The sequence below is a fragment of the Podarcis muralis genome, chromosome 3, assembly GCF_964188315.1.
Source record: "Podarcis muralis chromosome 3, rPodMur119.hap1.1, whole genome shotgun sequence".
Taxonomy (NCBI): domain Eukaryota; kingdom Metazoa; phylum Chordata; class Lepidosauria; order Squamata; family Lacertidae; genus Podarcis; species Podarcis muralis.
In genome coordinates, this window is record NC_135657.1 from 115,442,746 (window position 1) to 115,460,536 (window position 17,791).

General features: G+C 42.2%; 1 long non-coding RNA gene across 2 annotated transcripts in view; it reads left to right on the forward strand.

Moving 5' to 3' along the window:
* Positions 1-6,536: 6,536 nt before the first annotated feature.
* LOC114593575 (uncharacterized) overlaps positions 6,537-17,791 on the forward strand; it is a 33,597-nt gene continuing 22,342 nt past the window's right edge. Inside the window, exon 1 of one of the 2 annotated variants that reach the window (XR_003705740.2) lies at positions 6,537-6,764. This is a non-coding gene — a long non-coding RNA (uncharacterized LOC114593575). The remainder of the gene's footprint in view (positions 6,765-17,791) is intronic. The other variant, XR_003705739.2, reaches the window with a different exon arrangement.

The window sequence follows — 17,791 nt, forward strand, 5'->3', positions numbered from 1 at the left end:
GTGGCTGGTTGCCACAGCAGTTCCCCAGGTTATCTCTCATATGGGTAAACCTGTTTGTACATGTTTGTAACTTTAAGCCTAAAGCCTGCCTTCAGGGATCACACTGCGCTCTGCCTGATCATGAGTAAAACTACTTTTTGTTACTTATGAGTAAGACTGTGGTGTCTTCATTCTTTTAAGAGGGATTCAAAAGGGGTCTTACCAGGAATGTTAGAACACATCTCAATCTGGACAAGCCAGATTGAATGGCTTGTTGTCTTGAGAAACTCATACGAGTTTGCAACCGCTTTCTGCTGCGTAAGATGGGGAATGCACTCTGCTAAGTGAAGAAAGAACGCGGGTGGCGCTGTGGGTAAAACCTCAGTGCCTAGGACTTGCCAATCGTCAGGTCGGCGGTTCCAATCCCCGCGGCGGGGTGCGCTCCCGTCGTTCGGTCCCAGCGCCTGCCAACCTAGCAGTTCGAAAGCACCCCAGGGTGCAAGTAGATAAATAGGGACCGCTTACTGGCGGGAAGGTAAACGGCATTCTGTGTGCTGCGCTGGCTCGCCAGATGCAGCTTGTCACGCTGGCCACGTGACCCAGAAGTGTCTTCGGACAGCGCTGGCTCTCGGCCTATAGAGTGAGATAAGCGCACGACCCTAGAGTCTGGCAAGACTGGCCCGTATGGGCAGGGGTACCTTTACCTTTACCTTTAAGTGAAGAAACTTGCTAGCGCAAGTTAGGAAGGATATTAATAAACAATATATCCTCTCCCGCCACCCTCAACATTCCCACATAAATTTCATTCTGTTTCATTGTGATTGTAATAACCAGTCTGAGCACACTTTTAGCTTGCCTACCCCCTTCATGCTGCCTCTCCTCTTCTTTCCTTTTGAACTTACGGTTGACCAGGCAAAACAGTTCCTTCCCCCATATTCTTTCCTGTGGGCCAACAGATATTTTCGGTGGCTTGAGGAAGTCCATGTATGCTACAAATATTACAGCATCTTCATCAAACATAAAATGGGCACACACAGTGACTCCACAAAGGACCCATAACATTTGCAGGTAGCCCAACATGCGGGTTGGTTTGATCAACATGGGGGGTTTCTGTGTTGGTGCCACACATTCTTGGTCATTTCTGGGACAAACACATCTGGGCTGATGCATGTGAAAAAGCAGCTTATGTCGTCATGTCCCCCACACCGAACCACTGCCACAAAGCAGCAGTTTTGGTAGCTTCCATGACATTTCACCATAACATTTCAACCGGCATTGAGAGCAGGCTTTTCGAAATATGTTTTGTACATTTGGTATTAGCGGAGATTAAATTAAGCATAAATATTTTTAGAAGTAAAGGGGAAAGGTGGGGGGAGCAGAGGCCTCTTCTACCTTGAAAACTAGAAGGCTACTTTACATATGTTCTCATATTTTGTCTGCAGCAATGTCCCTGAACTCACATTTTCAAAAGCAGGCAGCTGACTTTCTATCATGTGTTTGATGTCAGACTCAGCAGGAAACCTTACAGTTCTCAGTATGTTTCTGGATTCAGTCACTTCGCCCACAGTCCTCTGACAGTACAACACCTCAAATCCCTCAGAATGGAAAGGCCCGTTTTATTCCCAGTCACTTTCAATTTGCATCCAAGGCTGCACTGCAAGTTTTACTAGATGTGAGTTCTTGGACCAAAAATAAGCAAGAGAAGAAGACCACAAGTGGCAAAGGTGGCGTGAGTGGCAAAGATGACTTCGACAAGTGCTAATTTTGAAGAGTACCAGTTTAGGAACACAAACAGCTATCTGTCACAACTGTTTTCAGTATTTAGAAGTGTTTAGAGCCTTTGACCACTAAAATATGGTGCTGCATTTGCAGCAGTTTACAGACACTCCTGCTATAATGTTGCTTTCATTTATTTGTTTGTACCAATTGAAGTAGTTTCCAAAGACTAGCAGGAAAAAATTAAAGGCTACAATTCTGGTGGAGAACTTTCTGGGAGAAATCATGGAAATATCTGACTTTTTCCCACCTGCTGTTGTCCTAAGAATACTAAGTGATCACGTGGCACTTTCCTTCTAAATTGTTCAAGCATCTCACAGACATCTCAGTAAATCCTTGCAGCAGGCATGTCAGAGAGGACGGTCTTTTTATTTGCATATTCCATGGTGAAGGGGATGAGACTGAGAAATGGCAGCTTGTCCTGTGAAGACATGGCTGAGGGCTTGTCCACACTTCCAGGGAGCCAGTGTGGTGTAGTGGTTAAGAGCAGTAGTCTCGTAATCTGGGGAACCGGGTTCGCGTCTCCGCTCCTCCACATGCAGCTGCTGGGTGACCTTGGGCCAGTCACACTTCTCTGAAGTCTCTCAGCCCCACTCACCTCACAGAGTGTTTGTTGTGGGGGAGGAAGGGAAAGGAGAATGTTGGCCGCTTTGAGACTCCTGAAAGGGAGTGAAAAGCGGGATATCAAATCCAAACTCTTCTTCCACTTGTCCTGTGGATCTGAGCGATTTTCCTCTTCCCCCATGCTTCCTAGGCAAGGGCCCCAGCAGTTTTCTATTTGTCCCGCTGCTTTCCTGGGGAAAACCCACCCTTTAGCACTAAATCAGGGGAAAGGTCAGTCTAAGGAAAACCCTGTTGGCATTTGCTGTGATTCTGTGTTAAAGACTGAGCTTTCCCAAGGGGCAGAACAGAATGGATGAGCTCCATGTCTGAGACAAACTCTGGATTTTCAGTGCAGAGATCACAGCCTTAATGGCTATGCCACACTGACTCTCAGTGTAGCATCCACATTCCATGTGTACAAGGAAAATCAGACCTTAACGTATGCATTCCATGAAAGGCACTTCATAATATCTTTCCTTTAGTTCTAGATTCAGGTAGGTACCCATGTTGGTCTGACGCAGTCAAAATACATTAAAAAAAAATGTCCAGTATTTGAAGAAGTGCGCATGCACATGAAAGCTTATACCCAGAACAAACTTAGTTGGTCTCTAAGGTGCTACTGGACATTTTTTTTAAAAAAAAATTAAATATATTTTGATCTTTCCTTTTGTCCTTGCGAATGTGGCATGTGGATCCTTGCAAGCGAAAAACATCAGCAGTTGCACAGGAATCATTCATGAATCTTTATTAGTTCCTCCACTAAAGGTAAAGGTAAAGGACCCCTGGACTGGAAGGAGGACATCCTGACCTTCCTCTGTGGTCCACAAACCACAGCATTCATCAAAGAAGCCTTCAGCTGAAATCCTGTGCACTCCAATTTAGGAATAAATCCCACTAGCTTCCATAAGAAATTGCTTCCAAACAAGCATGCATATGATTAGGCTTGTGCACCACTTAGAGATGAACGTGATCAAGTGGTCTACCAATTGTTGAAATAAATAAATAAATATGGTTAACCTGCGATGTGCACATAGCCTTATTCAGGTGTTCAACATCACGCAACAGCACAACAGGGTGGCAAGGGGTCCTGCCCATTGTGCCAAACACACTTCAACCCTATCCACACATTGGGTGCATATCTGCAGCAAGGCATCCTAAGAAATGAACATTGGGTGCCCCTGTGAGCTCACTGAGCTACTACGCTGCAGAGCCAATCTGTGCTGAACCTCCAAAGGTCATTATTTCAACAATTCATAGGTGGTTGGAGGCAAAAATGAAGTTTCTACGGGGGGAAAGGAATAGAGGGAAAGGATAGAACTTCATTGTTAAAAAAAAAGATTCAAGGGAGCAGAGAAGTTCCTTAGGAACTGAATGAGGTGACCAAGGGCTCTATCTATTGTACAGAGGCTTTTTCTTTAAGCCCAGTATTTGCTCACAGTTGTGTAGGACAATCCTGCATGCCCTGCAAAGCTTCTCTATAGGGTTGCAGCACCCTACAGAACAGCAAGAGAGGTGACACTAGGCGCTGCAGGCTGGCCAACACAATCCCAGAAAACCCTTTGTCACACAGCACCCATTTTCATAGACTTCCTGTCTGTCTTTAAATGAATGGCTTACAGTTCCTTGGATCACAACTATACCAGGATCACAAGCACTGCTTTTACCTTCTTTGGAGTTCCTCTTTGGTGGAGGAATTGTAGGAGGACCTGAAAACCAGTGTCCTGAAATCCAGTGGTTGTTTTTGGTCTGCCTATAAGTGGACGGGATCTAGGCTGCCAGAGTCCCTCTGACTTTAGCTGAAGGACACCCGACTATATGGAAGAATGAAGCTCTTTGTTATGTTTCTAAATGACCTGGGAGGGGGCTGTACTTGTTGCTATCAGCTCTTGTCAGTAGACGAAAACCATGTTGTTAACTAAACGTGTTAATGATTTCCCCCCCTCAGACTAGATACTGCTACATTATAGAGGTGAAACATGACTTTTGATGATCAAGCATGAAGTGATTAAATAAGGTTAATCCTCATTTTATATGCTAATAGGAAATTTATAATCTCCACTGCCTATCCAATTTAGCTGTTTTATTCTCTGTTGTTAAAAAAAGTATCTCTTATTAGTGGAAGAGAATACCCTTACGTTACACTACAGATGCTACTTTAATTGGGCTCAAGAGTATTGTGTGTAATTAGTCCACTTCTTTAATATTTCATCTATAATTACATGATTAGCAGTGTGCTTAAATTTCATAAAGGCTGCCAATTTCAGTGTCATTCCGCCCCCCCCCCCCCAGAAAAAAGTGGACTAGTTTTTGGCCTTCTAACTGCACCAGATAAACCTGATATCAGAAGAAGATGTCCAAGTTGGCAATAATTTTGACAAATGCTCACTCACCTTTCTAAAAAGTGAGGTTCTGGGGCATGAGCAATTACACACTTATGTAATGGCCACTTGTGGTGCAATAAGTCACTTGGAAGATTCACAGACCTAATGTCCTTTTTGAATATATATAATTCCTATGTCCCTGGGCTAAATTCTACCAAAAAAAAAAACCAGCTATGTTTCAGGAATGAGCATGAGTGGATGAGTCCGAGCCTTAGTTTTAAATTCAGATGGCTTGTTTTAGAATGGGCCATCCCATCAGGTTGAACAATGAAGTGCTGGTTGCAAGCTATAGCTAACAACGCCTGGTGCTTTAATTCCATTGCAAAAATTCCCACTTCAGGCATGTTTAGGAAAGCTAGAAACATTTTTGGTCCAGCGCCGCATTTTTGAGGCCCAGCGCCGAGGGCCTTCTGGCGGTTCCCTCATTGCGAGAAGCAAAGCTACAGGGAACCAGGCAGAGGGCCTTCTCGGTAGTGGCGCCCGCCCTGTGGAACGCCCTTCCAGCAGATGTCAAAGCGATAAACAACTACCTGACATTCAGAAGACATCTTAAGGCAGCCCTGTTCAGGGAAGTTTTTAACGTGTGATATTTTATTGTATTTTTGGATTCTATGGAAGCCGCCCAGAGTGGCTGGGGAGGCCCAGCCAGATGGGCGGGGTATAAATAATAAATTATTATTATTATTATTATTATTATTATTATTATTATTATTAGGCCTAGGCAAATCCATAATGTTCACAGTGGCATGTTCCTCACTTGATGATGGCAATACCAAATGATAACTTGCATGCATGAATGGATTGTTTTGGATGTCACACTATCAACCCATGCCACCTCCGAAAGAATACTTTTCTATCGTGTCAGTTCACATATTGAGCTTCTAGTCATAAAGGACTGCTTCGCATCACTTGGTTGCTTTGCATTTAATTACTGTACATGCAATGTTTTGTGTCTCCATCGAAAAACATTGTGATTGCAGACCGAAGACTCTTGTTTCAGACTCTTGATTTAGACGTGCAAGTCATCGCGTGGTGTTGCTTCAGTCACACGGTGAACTGATACCAGACATCACAAAATGACAATATGGACAATGCCTGCTGAAGAATTTCACACAGCACTTTTTACAAAGTAGCGCCTGTGCTCTGGTGGCCATGCCAGCGGTATCCCAGAATCCTTTTATGAGAGAACTGCTCAGTCTCTGAAGCAAAATATGCTCCCTGGCACATGAAGCATTTTCCTTCTATGTCAGAAAGTAGGAAGACTTTGCATGTTCAGACTTTGGATCGCAGCCATCTTCACTCTTTCTCTCCCACTAGAATGAGGCGTTGAAGAGCCCCATTTCCTTGTTAGCACCCAGTTATGTTTACCTTAAGCCTTAAGGTTTAGCGTATGAGTAATCAAATAGCCTACTTACTGAGACACTTCCCTTCCAAAATCTGATCTCTTTGCCAAAAAGAATGAAAGAGAAAGGAAGGAAGGAAGGAAGGAAGGAAGGAAGGAAGGAAGGAAGGAAGGAAGGAAGGAAAGAAAGCTCATGTTGGTTGCAAGCAAAGGGAAAGGCCAAAGGGAAATTATTGCTATTTCAGACAGCCGCATAAATTTTCTTCCTATTTTTAACCTAGCTTTTAATTTAATAAGTTTTATGACCCTTATATTAAGTACATATGTTTTACAAGACACTGTGTCCCTTGAGTCACCCTAGATTTGCTCTGCTATAGCAGAGCTAAATGAATGAATACTGTGTTTTTGAATTCAACTCACCCCGTCTTTGATCCTTTTACCCCCCCCCCCCCCGCATGTCTCACTATCGTTGCACAGACACACACACAGAGAGAGAGAGAAGATTTGGGTTATCTGCTCTTCTACAAAAGCAGAATTAACAAATTGGTATTTCCTATGAAGGCTATAGCATCTAACTCTCTCAGCGTTTGCTATGTTATGTACAAGAAGGTAATGAAAATCATGCATCGTGTGACGGGATTTTAACAAGCATCTGATCATTTTCAAAAGGACAGAGGGTCAAGGTATTCTTTTATAGTTCTTCGAGTATATTTTGCCTAATGTGATCATTAAAAACCAGAAACAGGAGAGGGGTGGGGGGTGGGTTGCTTTTCTGTGCTTTGCTTTAAGTTTAAAAATATTGTCATTGGCCCTGATCATATATAGGTTATTTTATTGTATTTTATGTTGAAATATGCCTTCTCTTAATGGGAAAGAAAGATATTTAATCCAAAAAAAGAGGGGGGATTTTTGAAGCATGTAAATTTTATATTGTAGTCAATAGATGACTATGCTATTAAAAGTTTACCAGGTCATGATCATGAGCTATGGATGTTGTAAACGGAATATAAGCAAATTTTAAAAGTCTATCAAATTACCTAAAGTATGTCTCCTTAAGACCTAGATAGCTATTCTTTGAAAAAGGTATTTCAGTACTAATAAACTGCAGAGGAAAGAAAAACGATCCAATACAGCTCTTACTTGATTGGGTTGGTGCTGTTTACTTACCTAAGTAATGGGATCTGTAGAACTGTAACTTCCCACTGCTTATATTCCCATAGGGGGGCATTTTTACAGAGTTTGTGCATGTGTTGTGTGTTGAAGATATTTACTCTGTATTGTAAAACTTAAACCACAGAATGGCTGCAATTAATTTTTAGTTTATCTTCCCGCATTCCTGTAACAAGATTATTAAGAAGTGTGTTCTAAGTAGATCTGAGTAGCGAGTGGCTCAGAACATGAACTGGCCAAGTTTTCTGCACAGTACAACATTTGCACTTTAAAACTAAGGAAGTCAAATGTTGCATCAGAATTTAGCTTTGCTGCCAGACTTTAACATTCTTTGAATTTATATGGAAAAATAAAGCCAGCTTCAATAAGATTTTTTAGAAACAAATACTGTCAAGCTATGACCGACCTTAAAAAGCTGTTCAGCATTGTTGTTTTCAAAAAAAAACCACAACCAACTAATCCCCCTTAAAGATCTGCATAAGATATTGTTGTGTGTATATCAGAGGCCACTATATAGCCTTGTATATATTCAACTGTCTAGATGTCAGCTGCTATATTTTTATTGTTACAGGAAACCATCCAACATCACAAACGGGAAAGTTATCAGCTTTTTCTTCGCTCTTGGCTTCGTCTCTTTTAAGGCTAAAGGCATGACCTTAAACTAGATCATATTTTAACTCTATTTGGTAAACACTTTGGCACCTTGTATGTGTTTTTTAAACACTCGGCCTTGTTTGGGTCTATAAAACTGTTGACCGGTCCCCAGCCATTGTGAGTTATGGCATCCGAGGGCTTCCATGAGGGTACAAGCCCTGGCATTAAGTTCTCAAAGCCATTTTAGGTCCCAGCAGTTTTCGTCTGTCCCAAAGAACTCTTGGTCACCTCCCAAGGGACAAATTGATGTCAAATTCTGCTGTCTGTCAGGATTAAGTGCCTGTTTGCTTTTTCACTAACATGTGGTTTCAGAACAAAGCAGTTCAAATCTCCTCTATTCTTAACAAAGCATCTCAAATTGCTGAGTAAAATTCCTTAATCCCCCATCTTAATCTGAAAACACCAGCAGCACATGGTAACAGGTTTTCTTCTTTCTTCTTTCTCTTTTTTGCCACCATTAGCAAGGGTCTTTCTTTCTTTCTTTCTTTCTTTCTTTCTTTCTTTCTTTCTTTCTTTGGCTAACTCATTATTCAGCATCTTATTATCTGCAAGGACACGCTAAGCCACTTCAGTCTTAAGACCAGATTTGGCTGGTCATTTTTCTTCCTTGTCTCTTCCATTCTAGGGAAAACGCAAAACTTAAAGCATGAAACTCAGTAGTTCTGTTGCACACTTCTCTTTATCAGCAACCAAGCCATCTACCTCTCTCTCAGTTTCTTCAAGGAACTGTTAGCATGCAAAACTGCCATTGAAAAACTGATCCACTTCAGAAAAGAATCTGCAGACTCAAAATTCCGTTGGACCTCAATGAACTCCTTTCACGTTTCCTCTTCTTTTCATTCATTGATAATTAAGATCAGCTTGAGTTGTATGTCCACAAATGTACAAAACTAGAAAATTATGCATTGGAACATTCTATCTATATACTAATAGCAGATTCGAGAGACGGTGCGCAGATATGAGATCAAGAAGTTTACCAGCGTTGCACAGATATGGTTCAGGGCTTAAACAGAATTATGTACTTGGCAGGTGTGCAATCCCTCCCCCACAAAAGCATAGGCTCCGCAACCTGCACCGCAGTCCACAAATGCTCAAGAATTACCCTTGAAAGGGAAATTAGAAGTGGTTTACTACTGTGGTGCAGGGGTAAATGTTGATGTATGGAAACTCATCATGATAGGCTCCATAGCCATGTCTCTTAGGAGAAGGACAGGGTCAAAGAAAAGTAAGAGCATATTGAACTGGCAATGGGTGACTTAGTTGTTGCCCTGCTGGAACTGGGCTGAACAGTCCTCGGTTCACATCCCTGATTACTAGTGTGGCATAACTGTCGAACGACTCTGGTGTTGCGGCGCTCATCTTGCTTTACTGGCTGAGGGAGCCGGCGTATAGCTTCCCGGTCATGTGGCCAGCATGTTTACCTTCCCGCCGGAGCGGTACCTATTTATCTACTTGCACTTTGATATGCTTTCGAACTGCTAGGTGGGCAGGAGCAGGGACCGAGCAACGGGAGCTCACCCTGTCGCGGGGATTTGAACCGCCGACCTTCTGATCGGCAAGCCCTAGGCTCTGTGGTTTAGACCACAGCGCCACAGTTACCTGGCAATAAATTCCATTGAATTCAGTGGTGTTTACTCCTGACTGCATAAGTTCAGTTGAGTTTGAACAAATGATCTTGACCCAGCTAAAATGCTGCCTTTCACTTTTAATTAGAAATGCGAAAAGTCTTGCTAAGAAGCGGGGGGGGGGCATTTCTAGCATGTAGCTGGAACGCCTATTAAGAAGAGTTTCATGCTTTAAGGTCTGCTTGGTTATCTTCCACAATGTCTGATCCTGGCTAATCTCTCACCAAAAGGGAAATTGAAAACCTTATTATCACCTCATTGACTTGAAGGGAGATGATGTCATCATCCTTTCTAGAAGATTGTATCATCTCTTGGGAAAAGTTCTCAAGTTGTGCTCCCCCTCCACACTCTGGCTCTATTGCACCATTGGCTTAGTGCAGTATCTAAGCATGGGAGCCAGGAAGCTTTCAGGTGAAATCTCCCAACAGTGCTCCTTGTTTCCCATCACCCCCTGAAAAAGCCAGGGCAGCAAAGGGAGGTCAGGTAATCACGGCTGCCCTTCTGACCACTACTGGTTTTTACCATCATCATTATTCCATTTCTCAGCTTCTTAAATTGCTCAAACACACCTCTTGAAATAGCTAACAAGATAATTACACTGCAATAGAAAAGAGTAAAATTTAGGTGTGCCACTGTTTCTCAACCATCTCCATCCCCATTTGCAAAATATGGATAGTAATACTGACTCCTATCTTACACCGGGATAATGTTTATCAAACACTTTGGACATTCGAAAGCACAATGATTGCCCATGTATTTCCTCCTTGGCCTTCAATAATTCCCACAATTCTGGTTTCATTCTATTCAACGTGATGGGCTGGAGACACTTACCTGTTGCTGCTGCTTCGTAGGAGGCAGAGGCGATGGCCATGATCATTGCCAACAGTGCAAATGCACTGGCAGGAATGCTGGACTGGATTGGCCAGTGCATATGCAGCACACCAACCTCACCGCCATCTTCACGTCCCAGAAAGCAGCAGCAACTCACCTGCCAGGAGGTCAGGTAAGTGCCTCTGCCCCCACCACAACCACACCATCTGATTTATTTGAATGAACACACCTGAATCAAAACCAGAGAGTTTCACAGGGAAGAACAGGCTCCATAACATATGTATGCATCAGTTAGGATTGTCAGTTTGAAACTCCTACCCAATATCTAATGAAAAAATGTGGTACTGGGGGCTGAAAAGCACTTTGTAGCTCACAATAAGGATGGACCAAAATTTCACAGCAAATACTTACAGTGGTACCTCGGTTTACAGACACTTCAGGTTACAGACTCCGCTAACCCAGAAATAGTACCTCAGGTCAAGAACTTTGCTTCAGGGTGAGAAGGAAAATCGCGCGGCGGCGGCACAGCGGCAGTGGGAGGCCCCATTAGCTAAAGTGGTACCTCAGGTTAAGAACAGTTTCAGGTTAAGAATGGAACTCCAGAACGAATTAAGTTCTTAACCCGAGGTACCACTGTATTTGAAAATCTCCTTTTTGAAGCTCCTCCTGAACCACTAAAGAATTTCATTTATCCCCTGAAGGTTATTTGGCAAAATGGCCTCCTCGATTTTGCCATTCGTGAATTTTGGGCAAAAATTAAAATAATCATAAACATGGCTCCTGTTTTAATATTCTTCTAATATTGTTGAAGGAAACTGTGGGTTTGGCCCCTGCTTGTTTCAATCGTCTTTTTTTAGCTCATTGCTTCTTTCAGACTGTAGCCAACATCTCTCCTGTAGCATCACAAGGTCATCAAATGATTCATGAATGACTGGAGGTGTTCTTCTGAGGGTGAAGACACAGTGGGTTTTGCTAGTTTGTTTTAATGGAGTCCATGGATTGGAAGCCTACAGGCAGCAAACATGGCAACTAGTGGAAGATACCAGGTGAATTGTGGGAGCTCCACAACAAATCTTTCACTCCAAACCATGAAAGGGATTCGCCAACCACTTGGCAAAAACTGAATTGAGCTAGGATCAGGCATGGTCTTCATTATTTTCATGCTTTGCTAAAAAGTAGAATGCACATTCCTTGCTGCTAATGATGGCACGATTCATTATACAGTAGGTCCTTTTTGATAATACGAAGGAGGAGGCTTCCTTATAAAAGTGGGGAGGAGGTTATTCTAAAATTGTTCCCGCTGCCTTGGCATAGGAGCCCAGTAGACTGGTCAGTCTCTTGCTCACCAGCAGAGTGAGAGAATGTGAAATTCCCAGTGACAGACAAAACCTTTAGAAAAATAAGGACCAAGAGGCCCGATGACCTTTCTAAAGAAAGGGGGTGCACGTGTGTGATATATTGGCAGGAAACTTAGCACCTTGCCTTGAAAAGAAAACAAAGTGACCACCAGAATCTAAATTTACTGAGTGGGAATCAGAGAAACTTTGTTTATTTGTGGGGAGGACAAGCAGGGGGAAGGATAATGTTTATTCTTTCAGCTTTATCTGGTTACTGTCACCTTGCAAGCAAAGTCTAAATGTGAAAATGTAGCCTGCTAATATTTTTGTTAGCAAATAGCGTTACATCAGTCACAAGTAAATAACAGAACAGTTCCTGGTATCTGATAGCTCAAAATGTAAGATCACTTTCTACTTTCAGTAATTCTGATTAAATTATAATTCTAATTAAATTAATATGGCATATAATAAAGACCAGCCCCCACAAAAGGCACTGAGCTTACCTACCTGCCTGCCAGGGCCAGAATGCCTTTATAAATGGTCCTGTCTTCACCTAACTCTATAAATGCATATGGAACTAATAATCCTTTCACAGCAAGAAAATATTAGACACTTGCTCCAAAGCTGAACATAGCAAAGGTTTATTAGAGCACTGCATTCAATAATGTCCTGGGATCACTGAGCATTATGCAATTGTTATCCCTTATCTTTTTCTTCTCCTCCCTCTCCCTCTCTTTTCTGAAGTGTGTTTTCTCTTGATGCTTTCTTTTCTGCGTGATTAGTCATCCAGGAAATGTTTAAATTACCAAATATATGGTTTAAAAGATTGATAGACCAAATTATATTAGTTTAATACAATATGCTGGGCATACGGAAATTAGAAGCCTTTATGGTATATTTTGATTCATAAATTGTTCCTTCGTCCTATTTCGTTTGTCTGCAACAATAGGGCTCTTTTTCCCTGCCTGATGTCAGACTCTCAGATTGAGTAACCAAGCAAAAATAAATGACTTAGTCCTTGGTTCAAAGAAATAATGGGTTACCAGCATAATTAATTTTATGTTTAATTACTGTAGAATGAAACAATTCAACAATATCCAATCAATCCTTAGAATGACAGAACAGAAGGTCAGCAGTTGCTAAGTCAATTGTTTTGAAAGAGAAATTTATGTCTGGTTTTCTTTTATGTGCTGGTGAAAGAAATTGGATAAAAGTGGTCAAGCAAACATTAATTAATTTATATAAATGGTATGCTGATGCCGTGGCTAAATCACAGCCTCCCGGTATGCAAACCACAAGATGACAAGCAGGCATTGTTGGAGAATTCCTGGGATAGCTGGCCCTGAAAGGTTCTGCTGTCCAGGTGATTTTTTTTCATCCAGAGCAGATTTTTCCATTCTGACTGGTTCATGCCAGAACTATGTTCCATCTAAATGCTCCCCCAATCACCGGCAACTGTTGATAACGATTGATAAAGTCATTTTCATGGATAGGTTTACTCAGAAGCAAGCCTTATTTATTCCCATATAAAGACATAATGGACAGCAGCGTCCAGTGGCTTTATCTTCACAACAAGCTCACAAGGCAGAACAAATCTGTATCCCACCTTGCAAATGAGCAAATAAAACTGAAATATAATGACATTTTGAAGATTTTCAGGGAACGTGTGACATTTTCACCCTGGGGTGGACTGTATGGAGGAGCTTTCTATCCTGTGTACAGAAAACTTAAACATTTATATTATCAAGACATTACCTACTCTAAACAGAGCTATGAAAGTACCTTAATATACAAATAAAGACATTAAACAATAAAATTTACAAGCTAAAATTATCACATGGCCACTAATATATTAAAAAATAATATTAATTAATACAATGTGCAATTATATTCAGAGTTTGGTGATAAAGATAGAATACATGTAGGATGTAGGATGTAGGATGTAGATAGGGTCAAATAAATTCATCTCCTTTACAATTGGTGGCTACCTTGGCTATATAATTTGCTCTAATTTTCCTAGCAGCAGCAGTTGCAAAGAGTGCTACACGCCAGGTCACATACTTATCTGTGTCTGCCAGGAGATATAAAATCATGTCAGAGGGGTTCTGGCCAGGGGACCTTGTCATTATATGTGCTAAAAATCTTTCTCTTGCTTCATTATATAAGGGGCAGTGCAAGATATAATGCATAAGGTCCTCCACTTCAGGACATCCCCTAATGCAAACACGTTCGTTTGTTGGTATGATTCTGTGTACATTGCGGGAGCCTTTGGCTATGTGCAATAAAACTGACTGACTATCCTGTGTAATACAGCCTTGGCAAGTTGCTTCAGGAAAGTTGATGAAATCCCAGTCCAATAAAGCCATAGGAGTTTTGCCATAGTTGTCTGTTTTCCAAAAGACATTTGCTTGGAATTTAACTCCAAATTCATGGAGTGGGTCAAGTCTTGCATAAAGGAGTTGGGAAAAGTTGCACCTGTTGAAATTCCCTTTACTAACACAACTATTACAGGTACAGCTTGATTGATTGATTGATTGATCTTTATTACGGCCATTGGCCCGTTACACGACAGTTTCCCATACCAACATATTATACTTAAACCTCCAAATTTAAAATCGCCAATTAATTCTTCCTGTTGCATCCCAATCTCTTTCATCGTCCATTCTCCTTTCATCCTGTTCCCAGGGCTACTACCTGAAACCTCTTAGATGCAAGTACACTTAAACATGAGCTACAATTTGATCTGACTTTCAGTCTGTGTTAAAGGCATCTCCACGATTCATGGGGAGAATAGTTATCATATTCTGGGTCTACGAGGATTTTCAGCCAGGTAAACAGAACACATATTTCCTGGTGCTCAGTCTTATCGCTTTAACTCATTTCAAGTTGGAAGATTTAAAGGTAAAGGTAAAGGTACCCCTGCCCGTACGGGCCAGTCTTGACAGACTCTAGGGTTGTGCGCCCATCTCACTCAAGAGGCCGAGGGCCAGCGCTGTCCGGAGACACTTCTGGGTCACGTGGCCAGCGTGACAAAGCTGCATCTGGCGAGCCAGCACAGCACACGGAAACGGCGTTTACCTTCCCGCTAGTAAGCGGTCCCTATTTATCTACTTGCACCCGGGGGTGCTTTCGAACTGCTAGGTTGGCAGGCGCTGGGACCGAGCAACGGGAGCGCACCCCGCCGCGGGGATTCGAACCGCCAACCTTTCGATCGGCAAGCCCTAGGCGCTGAGGCTTTTACCCACAGCGCCACCCGCGTCCCTTGGAAGATTTAGCACACAAAATTGGAAGATTTAGCACACAAAATTGGAAGATTTAGCACACAAAATTCCAGAAATTACGCAACACACTGAAGAAACACGCTGTTGTACATAACATCTTAAAGCAGGATTACAGCATAATCTAATATTTTCTCAGGGCTGTGTAACATATATCAAGTATCACAGGAAATTGTGTGGTTACAATGGATGTTTCATCAAAGGAGTGTGGAATCTTTGCTAGGCTGTAGCCAATGTTCAGCACTTTTAAGTCCCATTGATTTGAGTGGATATGCAGATGAAATCAATGAGACTCAGCTTCACTTGGTTTTTGCCCACAAAAACCCTACTTGATTTCAAATATTAATAAAGCAACCAGATTGAAGTGTTCCTGGCACAGAAGAGCTGTGATATGCAGATGGTCCTTTAAACTTCATTTTGAATTTGGTAAGTGCTAAAATGCCCTATTGGGTAAGCAAAGCCCCATTTCTTTATTTTTTGTTCAGCACTTTCCATACAATATTAATAAAGCAAAACACACTGAAAGCAACTGTTTAAACAAACATATTCCAAGGAGGATTTTCCCTTCTACTTTAATGGTTTACCCTATACCAACAGGAGGAGATGTTTGTTGGCAAAATGATTAATTTTTACAAGCAGGGGTTTATATTAGAAGCATTGGCATTAGCTCTGCTGCAATAAAAAGCGAAATTGATATTTTGGGGCACCAGCTTCCTTCTGATCACTTTAAAACACGAGCGCAAAGTGTTACTTAGTCGGCTTTGGTGAAAAATGAGACATCTGGTCAGATCACGTTAACTCACAAGAGGAAGCCCTCTTAACAACGCAATCCTGTGAACGTCTACTCAGAGGAAATCTCCACTGAGTTCAGCTGAACTTATTCTCTGGTCGTGTGTATTAGATTGCAGCCTCAGCCGACACAACTGAGGATCAAAACACGAGAATATGAAATAAGGACCAAATGCCTTTTTTAAAAAATCAGCTCTGCAGAAGGACTACAGGCAGACTTCCTTCTCATGAGAAATGGCACATTATAGTGGGTGCATATCAGCTCTTTACGTACCCTGAATAATGAGGCCAATTGGGATAACTCGCATATCCAGGCTTGAGCCAAGAGGGTGGAACTTGCATCTGAATAAATATGCATAGGATTGGGATAGAAGGGATTTGGCCTGGCTAGGCTGGGCAGCTGCAGAAGAGGATATAATTAATATGATTTAATTTCTATACTGCCCTTCATCACAGGGCACTTTACAATATAAAATCACAAAAGTACATAACATAGTAACAAACAAACAAAAATACCACACAGAGAGTTTATAAGGCCACAGACTGTTGAATTAGCCAAAGGCCAAGGAAAAAGAAAAATGTTTTCACCTGGCACCTAAAGATATATCATGATGGTGTCAGGTGAGCCTCACTGGGGAGAACATTCAACAAATGGGGAGCCACTGCAGAAAAGGCCCTGCTCTTATGTTGCCACCATCCAGACCTCTCACGGAGAAGGCACATGAAGAAGGGCCTCAGATGATGATCACAGGGTCTGGGTAGGTTTAAGGCATTATGTAGGGTTGCCGTATTTCAAACAGTGAAAATCCAGGCTGTTTTTACTTTTGCCCAAATTTCTTGAGCTTTTTGGGCAAAATCCCCCCCCCCCCAAAAAAAAGTTTCTGAGCTATTTTTATGGGGAAACAGCACTTCTGCCATGGCCTGCCATATGTACAGATTTTCCCAGATTTTTTTTTACCGATTTCTGCCTGGACACTGCTGCTGACTGCAGTATTCTGGATATGTCCAGACGTATGGCAACTCTAGCCTTATTGGTCAAAACCAGCACTTTGAATTGGGCCCAGAAGCTAGATGGCAGCCTGTGCAGTTGGGCCAGGATTGGGGTTATATGCTCAAACTGTCTTGCCCTGTTGACAACCTGACTGCTGAAGTTCCCAAAGGATAGGGCTCCTTCCCATGCCTTCAAGGTTATGTAGACCTTCCCTCCTTTGTCAGCTAGGCTGGCCAGATGCTCAGATGCTCCTCCCTTCCCTCCATTGTCAGCTAGGCTGGCCAGATGCTCATGCTTGTCCTGCAAGCTACACCTGGTGAAACCCAATCTTCTGCACAACTATTAAAGGTGCAGGAGCCCTGTTTTCCTTTGCCCCTGGCCTCCTGTGGCTGGCCCAGTGCATGATGTAGAGATACTAAATAAATAGCTATTGTAACCTTGTTGTTGTTGTTTAGTCGTTTAGTCGTGTCTGACTCTTCGTGACCCCCTGGACCAGAGCACACCAGGCACTCCTGTCTTCCACTGCCTCCTGCAATTTGGTCAGACTCATGTTTGTAGCTTCGAGAACACTGTCCAACCATCTCGTCCTCTGTCGTCCCCTTCTCCTTGTGCCCTCCATCTTTCCCAACATCAGGGTTTTTTCCAGGGAGTCTTCTCTTCTCAGGAGGTGGCCAAAGTATTGGGGCCTCAGCTTCAGGATCTGTCCTTCCAGTGAGCACTCAGGGCTGATTTCCTTCAGAATGGAATTGTAACCTAATACAGACCAATTTGCAATCCTTAACTACAACCATCTCCTAAACTTGTCAAGATGGGCTTCCTTGTAGTAGTAATTATTAACCCCATTGGGATGTAAATATTAACTCTATTGGGATGCATGCGCTCACTTACACGCATACACACGGCACTTGTGGTTGTTTGTGGTGCAGCATTAGTGATTCGCCCTTTTTCTTTTCTTTTTACTTTGATTATAATTTTTATTATTTTCTTTTTAAAAAACATAAAATATACTAACATTACAATAACAAATCAAATACT